This window comes from Sus scrofa, chromosome Y (genome assembly GCF_054392235.1).
Source record: "Sus scrofa isolate SSC_HxYL_T2T_F1_AM1 chromosome Y, Sscrofa_HxYL_maternal_Yorkshire_Landrace_v2.0, whole genome shotgun sequence".
NCBI classification, from domain to species: Eukaryota; Metazoa; Chordata; class Mammalia; order Artiodactyla; family Suidae; genus Sus; species Sus scrofa.
In genome coordinates, this window is record NC_139402.1 from 4,763,443 (window position 1) to 4,775,305 (window position 11,863).

General features: G+C 46.2%; 1 long non-coding RNA gene across 1 annotated transcript in view; it reads left to right on the top strand.

Annotated features, from left to right (window-relative positions):
* The window catches only part of LOC110257932 (uncharacterized), a 219,707-nt gene extending 212,064 nt beyond the window's left edge, over positions 1-7,643 (top strand). The window contains exons 4-5 of the long non-coding RNA XR_014836221.1: positions 3,006-3,178; positions 4,998-7,643. This is a non-coding gene — a long non-coding RNA (uncharacterized LOC110257932). The remainder of the gene's footprint in view (positions 1-3,005; positions 3,179-4,997) is intronic.
* Positions 7,644-11,863: the final 4,220 nt, after the last annotated feature.

An 11,863-nucleotide genomic window follows, 5' to 3' on the forward strand; every position in this document is an offset into this window, starting at 1 on the left:
CACTCTATATAGCACAGGGAATTGTATTCAATATCCCATGATAAGCCATAATGGAAAAGGATATAAAGAAATGTATGCATATATATGTGGAATTACCTTATATCGTGGAGACTAACACAACCTTGTAAATTGCTTGTATTTCAACTCATAAAAGAAAAAAATACGTGCTTTTTGGAAGTAAAAATCATCCAGGGAGTTTATCTACTTTCCCAGGAAAACACAAGGAAATCAGAGCTCCCACTGCAGTGGCTTGGGTCTCTGTGGAGGTGCAGGTTTCATCCCCAGCCCAGTGCAGTGGGTTAAAGGATTTGGCACTGCTGCAGCTATGGCATGGCTTGCAACTGCGACTTGGCTCAGATTCAGTCCCTGGCTCAGAAACTTCCATGTGCCATGGATGCAGCCATAAGATTTTTTTTTTTTTTTAAAAGGAAGAGAAAAGAAATAACTACCTAGGAAAAAAGCATTGCATGCACTTGTAAAGATAGGCGAGCAAACTCTTTAATGTTTTTTAAGACAGTGTTCACCATGAGCAACATAAAATAAACACTAAACAAGATAGCCTGCAAAGGTCGGGGAGCATAATTGAGATGAATGTGTGCAGTTTTAGCGAAACTGCGGCATGCCCCCATCCCCTAAGCGCTGATCTTCGTGCACGCCACCTTTTGGAGACATAATTCCATTTGGAGGAAGAGTGACCTGAATACAGAATGTTCTTATCTTTCCGCGGAACAGAACCGAACGTGAGAGCACGTTTTGCAGCCCTGACGCATTAGATGTAGTCCGTTCAGAAAGGACTCTTTGGAAGTGCAGCAAATCCTCCAGATGCTTAAGCCGGGAAGATGTGGGCTCACCTATCAAAGCTCCAGTGTGTACTCCACCAGCTTCACATTCCACTCCGCCAGCTTCACATTCCACAGGGGCTCGTGCAGATGCCGAATGCGCTGATTTCATCACTCCTTAAAAACTCAGCCAAAAGCCTGCTATCGGAAAAATAGCTAATATGACTCCTCTTCCACTTCATCTATCTCATGATGGAATCCTTTCAGGAGTTCCCTAGTGGCCTAGTGGGTTAAGGATCTGGCTGTGTCACTGCTGTAGCTTCGGGTGCTGATGTGGTTGGTTCGAGTTCCTGGCTCAGGAATTTCCACATGCCAGCAGTGTGGCCAAAACTATTTTTTTTTCTTTGCTTTTTTTTGGGGGCTGCACCCATGGCATATGGAGGTTCCCAGGCTAGGGTTGTAATTGGAGCTGTAGCTGCTGGCATGCACCACAGCCACAGCCACGCCAGATCCGAGCCTCATCTGTGACCTACACCCCAGTTCATGGCAACGCTGGATCCTTAGCCCACTGAGCGAGGCCAGGGATCACACCTGTGTCCTCATGGATCCTAGTCAGATTCATTTCCCCTGCACCTTGACTAGAAATCCCCAAAGGAAACCCTTTTAACCAGCATTGGTTGATTATAAGGCAAAAATGTGACGCGGAATATAATGAGATGGTTCTAGAAAATAGCAAAAATTTAGAATTGAGCGTCATTGTTAATATTCGCTGAATGCCGCGCTCACGGCATAGGGACATTCCCAGGCGAGGGGTTGAATCAGAGCTGCAGCTGCTGGCCTAAACCACAGCCACAGGCACACCAGATCTGAGCCATGTCTGCAACCTACCCCACAGCTCACAGCAGTTCTGGATCCTTAACCCACGGAGGGAGGCCAGGGATCGAACCTGCATGCTCATGGATACTAGTCATTTGCATTTCCACTGAGCCATGTCTGAAACTCCAATTTCCTGACTATTAATCAAAACAATATTTATCAAAGTGTCTGTGTGTGTGTATACACACACACATATACATATATATTTTTTTCCTTTTTAATGATGTCACTCACAACATTTGGGAGTTCCTGGGCCAGTGCTTGCATCTGAGCTACAGCTGGGACCTACCCACAGCTGCAGCAATGCTGGGCTGGCCAGGAATCAAACCTGGGCCTCTGCAGTGACCTGAGCTGCTGCAGTCAGATGCTTAACCCCCTGTGCTACAGCAGGAAACTCCAACGTATATTTTGGAAACTAGATTCAGTGGAGTGCATTTCTAGAAATTAGCTGGTAAGCTTCTGCTAGAACCATATTGTGTTGCTTTCATGAATTTGTGCCTTAAATGTGAAATTGCTGCAGACTCCAGTGCTTGAAATCACACCAACGAGCATTGCAGAGCCATAGAGTTAAAAATCCTCCTTCAGCCAATGATTTATTCATACATTCTGAATACTGAGGTGCGTGGTCGCTTCACAATGGCACGTTTTCACATCATGATAAATACACAGGTGTGTGCATTAAATATAACACACACACACCTGCAGGCACACGTACATCTATACACTATTATAGGAACTTGCTAATCATGTTACTTTCATTGAACATTTATACTCACACATGTGCACACAGTCATATATATAAATATACATATATATACATAATTTACATCTCATTTGATGCTTCCCATCTACCTGCGACTCATAAATAAATCAGGACTGTCACAAACTCAAATTCCGTACATTCCCCTGCATTTTTCCAGTATTTTTCCAGATCTATTCTTGATGGTCCTTGGCATTTGTGTGATGGGTAACCAAAGTATTGGTTATCAGAGCAACTGGTGAAGCTCTATGGACCTCAGGCTCTAGGATTTCTTGTTGTGGGTTTTTTGTTGATTTTTTGTTAGTTAAGGTAGCGGTGATTTACAATGTGATGCCAATTTCTGCTATACAGCAAAGTGACTCAGTTTTTTATGTATGTATATGTATATATTCTTTTTTGTTATCTTCCATCCTGGTTGTCCCTGTGCTGGACAGCTGGACCTCATGGCTTGTCTGTTCTCAATGTCATCGTTTGCATCTACCAACCCCAAACTCCCCGTGCAACCCACTCCCTCCCCCCTCCCCCTTGGCCACCACACATCGGTTCTCTACGTCTGTGAGTCTTACTGTTTTTATTTGTTTTGCTTTGAGTGTTTCTCAAGCCCTGTACTGCCTGTGTGAGGTAGACCAGCCACCTCCCTGAACTCTGGGACTCAATCGATGGTGTCGTTCTGAGGCTCTGCAGGTGGTCATGGACGGTCCCACGGGCCAGGACCGTATTTCTTTCAAGGGATGGCTTGAAATTGCCATCTCTCCAAAAAAGTGTAAGCTACAAACCTGTTCATCATATATGCCCTTCTACCAAAAGACATGCAACACATTTCATGGTCAGTGAAGAACTCCGACCAATAGGTTCTTGCAATGGTTGCTGGTCATAGGACATTAAGGTTTGGGAATTTGGGGTGGTTTATTGGTATTTGAAATGATACTTGGATGCTATGTTAAAAGTTACTTAAATTATCCACTGCAGTGAGGTATTTAGGGAAGGCAGTGGTTGGCAATCCACATGACTGGTGCAGAAAACTATTTTAATGGGCTCAGGGAATACAAGGGCTATACAATGTGCTGCTTGCTGCTTTTCACCCATGGCATATGAAGGTTCCCAGGTTAGGGGTCTAATTGGAGCTGTAGCTGCCGGCCTATGCCACAGCCACAGCAACATGGGATCCAAGCCACGTCTGTGACCTACACCACAGCTCACAGCAACGCGAGGTCCTTAACCCAGTGACCGGGACCAGGGATTGAACCCGCCATCTCATGGTTCCTCGTCGGATGTGTTTCCTCTGTGCCACGATGGGAGCTCCTTGTGCTGGCTTCTTACTATGTTGCAGACTGTGAAAGAAAGAAAGAAAATTGGAGTTCCCGTCGTGACGCAGTGGAAACGAATCTGACTATTATCCATGAGGATGCAGGTTCAATCCCTGACCTCGCTCCATGGTTTAAGGATCTGGTGTTGCGGTGAGCTGTGATATAGGTCACAGATGCAGCTTGGATCCGTCATTGCTGTGGCTGTGGTGTAGGCCAGTAGCTACATCTCCCATTCGACCCCCAGCTGGGATCCCCCATATACTGTGGCTGGGGCCCTAAAAAGACAAAAAAAAAAAGGAAAATCACCCCATTTGGGGTCCATTTATTGAAAACAAGAGTAACTACAGTGATGGAGCTGCTCCTTTGCCTTCATATCCCTCTATTTCCCTTCGAGTTGGCACAGCAGGTGGGTAAGGTCACCTCACCATGGACCTTGTTAAGGATGGGAATACAAGGGTATGACATAACTAGAGAAAGAGCAGACAGCATCCAGAGAGGTTTTCCGTGGCTCCTGAGATTTTCATCACTGTCCCGTGGCAGGTGACAATCCTGTTGGATGACTGTGGGTTGGGTCATCCCTGTCTGCGGGTCAAGGATGGGAAAGCGCTGTAAGGAAATGAGAAGCCAAAGCACAGGTGGTGAGACAGCCAACTGGCTCCTTCTTCACCCAACCCAACCCTTTCCGCCATGACTTTCTTCTTCTACACTCTGGGCGTCCTGACCCCCTTGTGGCTTAATTGCCTCAGATCCCCTTATTAGACTCTGCAAAGGCACCCCCATGGGACTTGGAAGGTGGGATTGAGCAAGAAGAGATGGAAGAAGCTTGAGGGACCTTTAGACCTTGGATGGAGGTCCTTGTTTTTCCTTCTTCTTCTCCTTCTCCCTCTTCTTCTCCTCCCTCCTCCTCCTTCTCTTTCTTCTCCTCCTCCTTCTCAGAAGCACGCAGATGCCGTGCCGTCCAGGGAGTCACCGCAGGTTAGAGCCATCCAGTCGAAGGACTCTCCAGCTGTGCTCAGAGGACAGGTATTAAGCATTCTGGGGAATCTCAGCAGCTGCTTGCAGAAACCCAGGGTGTGCAGTAGAAAAGATGAAACAGAACCAGCTTCCGTGCTAATAGCAAAGTGTCCCGAGGCCCTTTGTAAGGAAGAGAACCCTGTGCTCCTTCAAGGACCTCTGCTCCTTCGGCCCTAATTGAGAGCAAACGCCCCCATGTTTGTTGCTAAGAACAGGGAGGAGGGGAGCCAAGTAAACCTTTTATTTTCTGTGAACACACAGAATGGACATGGCGGGGAGAGGGGGTGAAGAGAGACGTCTCGGAGCCCAGAGAGAGCATTTCTAAAGGACGCGGTGGAGCAGAACCAAGACACATATAAACGTGTTCTTACTGTCTGCTCGGTGCACCAAGTCGGCAGCCCCAGGCTCATCTCTGCAGGAAGAGCCACCCCATGCCTGTCCGCTGGGAGACTGGAGGGAGCGGTGTCCCTGGAGGTGGAGAACCGCTGACCCCTTGGTCACACAGGATGTCTCAGCCTAGCAACCTGGTGCCGAGCTGGCTCTAGTTCTGAGCCCAAGCCCCCCCTCCCCAGGGAAACCATGCACCAGACCCTGAGTCCCTGAGGTTTGAAGGAAAAGGCTTGTCCTTTCTCCTTCCAGGCCTCCCCTCCCCATCAAAAGGCTGATTCCAGAGTGATGAGGAAATTTTGTTATGACTAAAACATAAAACTAGTGAAAGCAGCCTCCATGATGTTATGTCCTGCCTTGGCCATGAACTTGTAAACTAGTAGTTACTTTTCTAGAGTTCTCTTGCACCTAGGGTCCGGCTTTTCACAGATGACCCCATCTTTGCTTAATTCCTTTCTTTTACTAATGTTTGCTTTCGGGGGTTCTCATGCACCTAGCATTTTCTTTTGCAATTGAAACACTCCCCAACACCCCTTCCCTAGAAAGCCATCTTCATTCCTTCCAGAGGGAAGGTCCAAGAGCAATAACCCCAAAGACAACCAGAAACCATCCCTGGACCCACTGACGCAGGACCTGACGACTCTGAAATGATCTATAGAGGGAGAATAATACAAACACCTTCATCAATAACCCTGTCTTCTGACCTAAACCTATAAGAGCAGTTGCTGCCCCCTTTCAAGACAGGGACACTGTTTGGAGGCTTTAGGCTGCTGTGTCCTCCTCTGTCTGGCAGAGCAACAAAGCTGTTCTTTCTGCTTCACCCCAAACTCTGTCTCTGAGACTTGATGGGTGCTGCTGGGCTGAAGCCAAGTTTCAGCTGCACCAGTAGCATCTCAGTGCCAAGGAGAGCCTGGCATTAGAGCCTGGCAGTGAGAATACCTACAGACCAGGCTGTCCATCTGGGATCTAAAGTTCATCTTCTATGGAGACACAAGAAAAATGAAAACATACATCCTTCTCTGCCCATGGTGCCCACGGTGCATGGTGTGTGTGCATTTGTGCATGGACCAAAGCTCTCCCATTAGTATGAACACCTGCTGGAGCCTAGGGAGCAGCCTTCTCCCAGCATCACCAAGACAACTCCTTAAAGATGACCTTCCTTCATGAGCTTGTAAGAGGTCACATGACCCACCAATATGATGCTCAGATCTGAAGCCTGTAAACTGTCCGAGAAGATGTCATTTGACGGCTAGCCCTTTCTCTCAGAAAAGTTATGTGACTGCATCTGGACTTTGAGTGGGTGGACTAGTTCTCTGTGATTTCTGGGATGTTCTTCCTGGTGTAATCCTCCGATCTGACTCTAATGAAGTACATCAGAAAAAGAAAGACAAATAGCATATGATATCACCTATATCTGGGATTTAAAACACAGCACAAGTGAACGTACCTATGAAACAGAAACAGACAGCACAGCTGTAGAGAACAGGCTTGTGGTTGCTAAGGGGGAGGAATGGATTGGGAGTTTGGGGTTGGCCGACGTGAAGCATTATGTACAGAAGGAATAAACAAGATCCTCCTGTGCAGCACAGGGAGTGATACCCAGTCTCCTGCAATAAACCATAATGGGACAGAATCTGAAAAAGAATGGATATGTGTATGTATAAATGAATCACTTTGCTTTACAACTGAAAATTCACCCAACATGGTCAACCAACTCCACTTCCATAAAATATGTTTTTAAAAAAGAAAGCGTTGACCACTACAGATTCAGGAATTCCTAGAACTGTGGGGCCAAGAATGAGAGATGCTGCTTTTTATCGTGCAGAAAAAGACTCTTGTGGGAACCAGAAAAAAAATTTCGTTGAGGCAGTTAGATGGACACACAGCTATTTTCTTGCAAAGGGGAAAGAAAAGCTGAATGCAAGAGATCACCCTCTATGTAACGGGACACAGAATCTGAGAAAGATGTCAAGGTTTTGAAGGATAGGAATGGAGACGTTCAGCGGAGATCAGAGAAAACTAGCCATAATGGAAGCATTTTTCCCTCCGATGTTTTCAGAGAAAGGAGAAAACTGACATGTTCAGGAGAGGCTCAGAACACGGAACTCTGAAGTGGCTTCGCGTCACTCAAAGGGTAAACTTGACCAAGACGATGCCTGCTGTCGTATTGGCACCTCATAACCTGACTGCCCCCAGGCAAGGATAACATTGCCCAGTTTTGACTCTGCATCCATGTGGACCAGCGATGTGGGGGGTGGGGAGAAAAATTCGCTATTGGCCGAGATCCAGGAGATATAGACACAGTGAATCAGGAAGGTGACAGGAGACCTCTTTGATGACTTAAGGGCTTTAGGACTCTAAATTAGGACATGGAAACGAAGTGACTGGAAATGACTTTTTTTGGGATTCGCGGGAAAGTAAAAGGTGGCATATATATATACTGATCTGGGCAACAGAGCCAAAGAAATGACTTCGTAAGAATTAAATCATAACGTGTTTAATAAATGATCACTTACCTTATTTATTTATTTATTTATTTCAGGGCTGCACCTGCAGCATTTGGAACTTCCTAGGCTAGGAATCGAATTGCAGCTGCAGCTGCTGGCCTACACCACAGCCACAGCAACAAGGGATCCAAGGTGTGTTTGCAACCTGTGCTGAAGCTCACAGCAGTGCTGGATCCTTAACCCACTGAGCGAGGCCAGGGATCGAACCCGCATCCTCATGGATACTACTTGGGTTCTTAATCTGCTGAGGTCCAATGGGAACCTCCTACTTATTTATTAAATACATTAATATGAAGATAATACATTATAAAATAAATTATTTATTTAGTCCATAACAAATAGTAATAATCCATAGTGATATAATAAAAATCTCAATTGCGTCTGTTTAATAAATAATGCTAATTACATGGCATCCTGTGCAGGCACTGATTAAACAGGTTTTCGTTCATTCCATAGGACAGAGGCATTTTCCTTCGTGCGTGACTTTCCATACGGGGTGGACTGGTTTTCTTTCGATTTCTGTGATGTTTCCAGCAACCTTTCACTAGACATCACTTTGATGATACAGTGCGTGCGTAGATGTGGCTTCTTTGGGGAGCTCGGATGAAGAGGTCAAACGTTGTATAGAAACGTGGGTGATGCTGACATAAGTCAGCCTTTGCTGCAGCTCCATTTCCCAGGAAACCCAACAGTTCCGGGGGTGGGTTTTACGATGTCTTGGGTGCGAAGGGGTGTGAAAAGGAGCCAATCAGATTTTTGGCTTTCCAGAAATCAGCGTATGCAAGAGTGTCAATGCTTTTCACCCACAGAATGTTGTTCTTTGAAGCATCCCAGCCTTCTGTTGTTGTTTGTTTTTGCAGAGACCAAACAGAATTAAATGGTTTGCTGGGAGCTTAATAAATGTCGAGAAAGCGCCAGCATTTTTCATGGCACAGTAGTGGTTCCTCCAAGGTCTTGCTTTTCACTGTGGCAGAATGATGTGATGGGCTAGCACGTTATTTTTCTGGGTATCACCTTTATCTTGTCGCAGGCAAAGGCATTTCCCTTTCAACAAAGGTCAGACAAATCATAAGCGTTGGACGACTGGTCAGGCAGGAGATGCGTGTCCTACGTTGAGAAGTTATGCAACCGTTGGAAGGGAAAACATTTGGAATAACCTGGGTGCGGCAAATGGAACAGAAATGGTAGCAGGCTTCCAATGACACTTATTGAATGGTTTTTAAATCCTTTAGAGTCTGTGGTTTCTAAACCGCAGGTATGGGGTAGCACCACCATTGAGACAACAACAGAATGTGAGCGGCCAAAGGAGGTCTGTGGTTAGCTCAGGGTCACACCTGTCGGTGGAGCATCCTGGACCCTGGACGTGATCACGGTCTGGCCCATTTTTCGTTCATCTCCCTGGTCCATGCGTATGTATCAGAGGATGCTAGGGAACAGACAGGTGTGGACAATGGCACACCTGAATACACCTGTTCCACCTCTGGTGAAACGCCACAGAAACATCCCTCACATCGCTGATGAGCACCTAGAACCCCAGCAATCCAGGTGACCTCTCACTGCTAGTAAGACACACTCCCGATTTTGCCTTTTTTGCTTGCTGTTGACACTTTGGTACATTTGCATGTTTTGGAAGATGACTAGAGATTGCCTCTTTTTTTTTTTCCCCACCTGCACACAGTAGCCCTCTTTTCTGTATAAGAATCACTTTGCATAGTGATGCCAAAGTCATACATGGATTGCCTATCTGGATAAGTCTTTAAAAGCCTCTTTCACTTTTTCACGTCCTCCCTGTCAACCGAATTCTCCCCCTGCTACTTTCATTTAGTGGATTCTGGCTTCATTCCTTGTAAGCTGGCCAAGTGGGAGGTGTCCATTTATTTTAGATAATGTATGTACATTGAAATCAGAATGCTGAATGAGTTCCCTTGTAGCCTAGTGGTTAAGGATACGACGTTGTCCCTGCTGTGGCTCTGGTTTGATCCCTGTCTTGGGAACTTCCACATGCTGCTGGTACAGCTAAAAAATTACAAATAAAAATGTTTTTTAAAAAAGAGAAAGAAGAGTTCCCATTGTGGGTCAGCAGGTTAAGAACTTGACATAGTACCCATGAGGACGCAGGTTCAATCCCTGCCTCACTCCGTGGGTTAAGGATCCAGCATTGGCACAAGCTGTGGTGTAAGTCACAGATGCAGCTTGGATCTGGTGTTGCCATGGCTGTGGGGCGGGCCTGCAGCTGCCGCTCCGATTGGACCCCTAGCCTGGGAAGTTCTATATGCTGCAGGTATGGATGTAAAAAAGGAAAAAAAAATAAAAAAGAAATTGGAATGCAAATGTGGTCATAGAACACACACACACACAGCTGCTTGCACATGTCTTGTAAAGACACTTCTTGCACTAATTCTACACAGATGACCACATATGCATCCACGCACGGCACCTTCCTGCAGATGGGAGAGTGTCTGGTGGCTGCTATTCTGTTGTGAGACCCGTGCAGGTAAATTTGGGGATGTGCCATGTCTTTGCCCCTTCAGCAATAACCCCTTCATCTGGATTCCTGGGTGGAAATCTCATCTGCCTTCTAAAGAGCCAGTGTTAGTCACTCCAGGCCAAACTCTGAGATGCCCTGTTTTCTTACAGAGTTTTCTCCTGATTTCTCATGAGGTCCTTACCTGCAGCTCCTGCCTGCAGCTCTTTGGGAGTTCTGCCTCCTCCCTCTTCCCAGGCTCCCCACCCCAGCTGTCCCCAGCAGAATGTCAGCTCTGATAGCTGGGACAGCTTCCAGGAGCTCACAGAGTGCTTTCTGAAAACAGCTGTTAAAGATTTAACTTGTGGGCATTCCCACTGTGGCTTTGGAGGTTAAGGATTCGGCATAGTGTCTGGGAGGATGCAGGTTCGATCCCTGGCCTCACACGGTGGGTTAAGGATCCAGTGTCGCCTTAAGCTGTGGCGCAGGTCACAGATGTGGCTCAGACCTGGTGTTGCAGTGCCTGTGGGGCGGACCTCCAGCTGCAGCTCTGATCAGACCCGTAGCCTGGGCACTTCCATATGCTGCAGGTGCGGCCCTAAAACACACACACACACACACACAAAGATTTCCATTGGTAATGCAGAGGCAAGTGTGGACGGATGAGAGACTGTGATCTCGCTGGCTTTCAGAGGTGTTTGGGTGGCATGTTTGCAGGAAAGCGTCCTTGAAAGATTAGAGAAAAAAAAAGAGGAGCTCTGCAAAGGGCGCCGCCTGTGGCATCGAGGAGACAAACCGTGTTGCATAAGGGACTGTTTAACTGTGAACAACAACCAACAAAAACCTGGCCCCGACTTTCTCACTCATGAAAGAAGAATGAGAGTCCTAGGTCTGGCTAGTTCGCTGTTGTGTGGGGGCAGTCAAATCGGGAATGGGAGCATAGGGAACATTTTAAAGGGTCCTATGAATGTGTATCCTTACTACAATGGAAGCTAGTATGAAAAGATTTAGGCATGGGGAACCGACTTTCGTAAATTAAATAATGATGCAGAAGGCTGAAATAGACTCTAAAATGAAGAGGGAGTGCCTAATGCATTTCAAAGGGATACTGTGTATATATATATGTATATAATTTAAGAATATACTGGGAGTTCTCTTGTGGTTTCAGTATCATTTCAAAATGATACTGTGTGTGTGTACATATATAATTTATACATTATATAAATTATAATGTATATAACTTAAGAATATACTGGGAGTTCTCTTGTGGTTAAGGATTTGGCATTGTCACTGCAGGAGCTCTGGTCACTGCTGTGGCTTGGGTTCAATCCCTGGCCTGGGAACGTTCACATACTGAAGATATGGGCAAATAAATACACGTGCGTACACACACACACACACACACACACACACACACACACACACAGTTGGCCCTTTATAGCCACATGGCCAAGGAGAAAAAGCCCTAACGCCTTGGTCTCAGACGTCCAGCCTCCAGGACTGGGAGAAAATAAACGCCTATGTTGTAAGCCCCTCAGGTAGTGGTGTTTGGTTACAGCAGCCCAGGACGTGAATCAAGACTCATCACAATATAATAAAGACACTGTTAACCACCAGTTCTAATTTAAGAGGAATTAACCCAGAGATGCACACCTGGAGAGCATTCATTTCTCTCACAAAGGGTCTGCTCTGTTGACACATTAAATGTTAAAATTCCGTTCGTGGTCTTGTGGTTTAGTAAAAGTACATGTAAAGAGAAAAATGGGAGT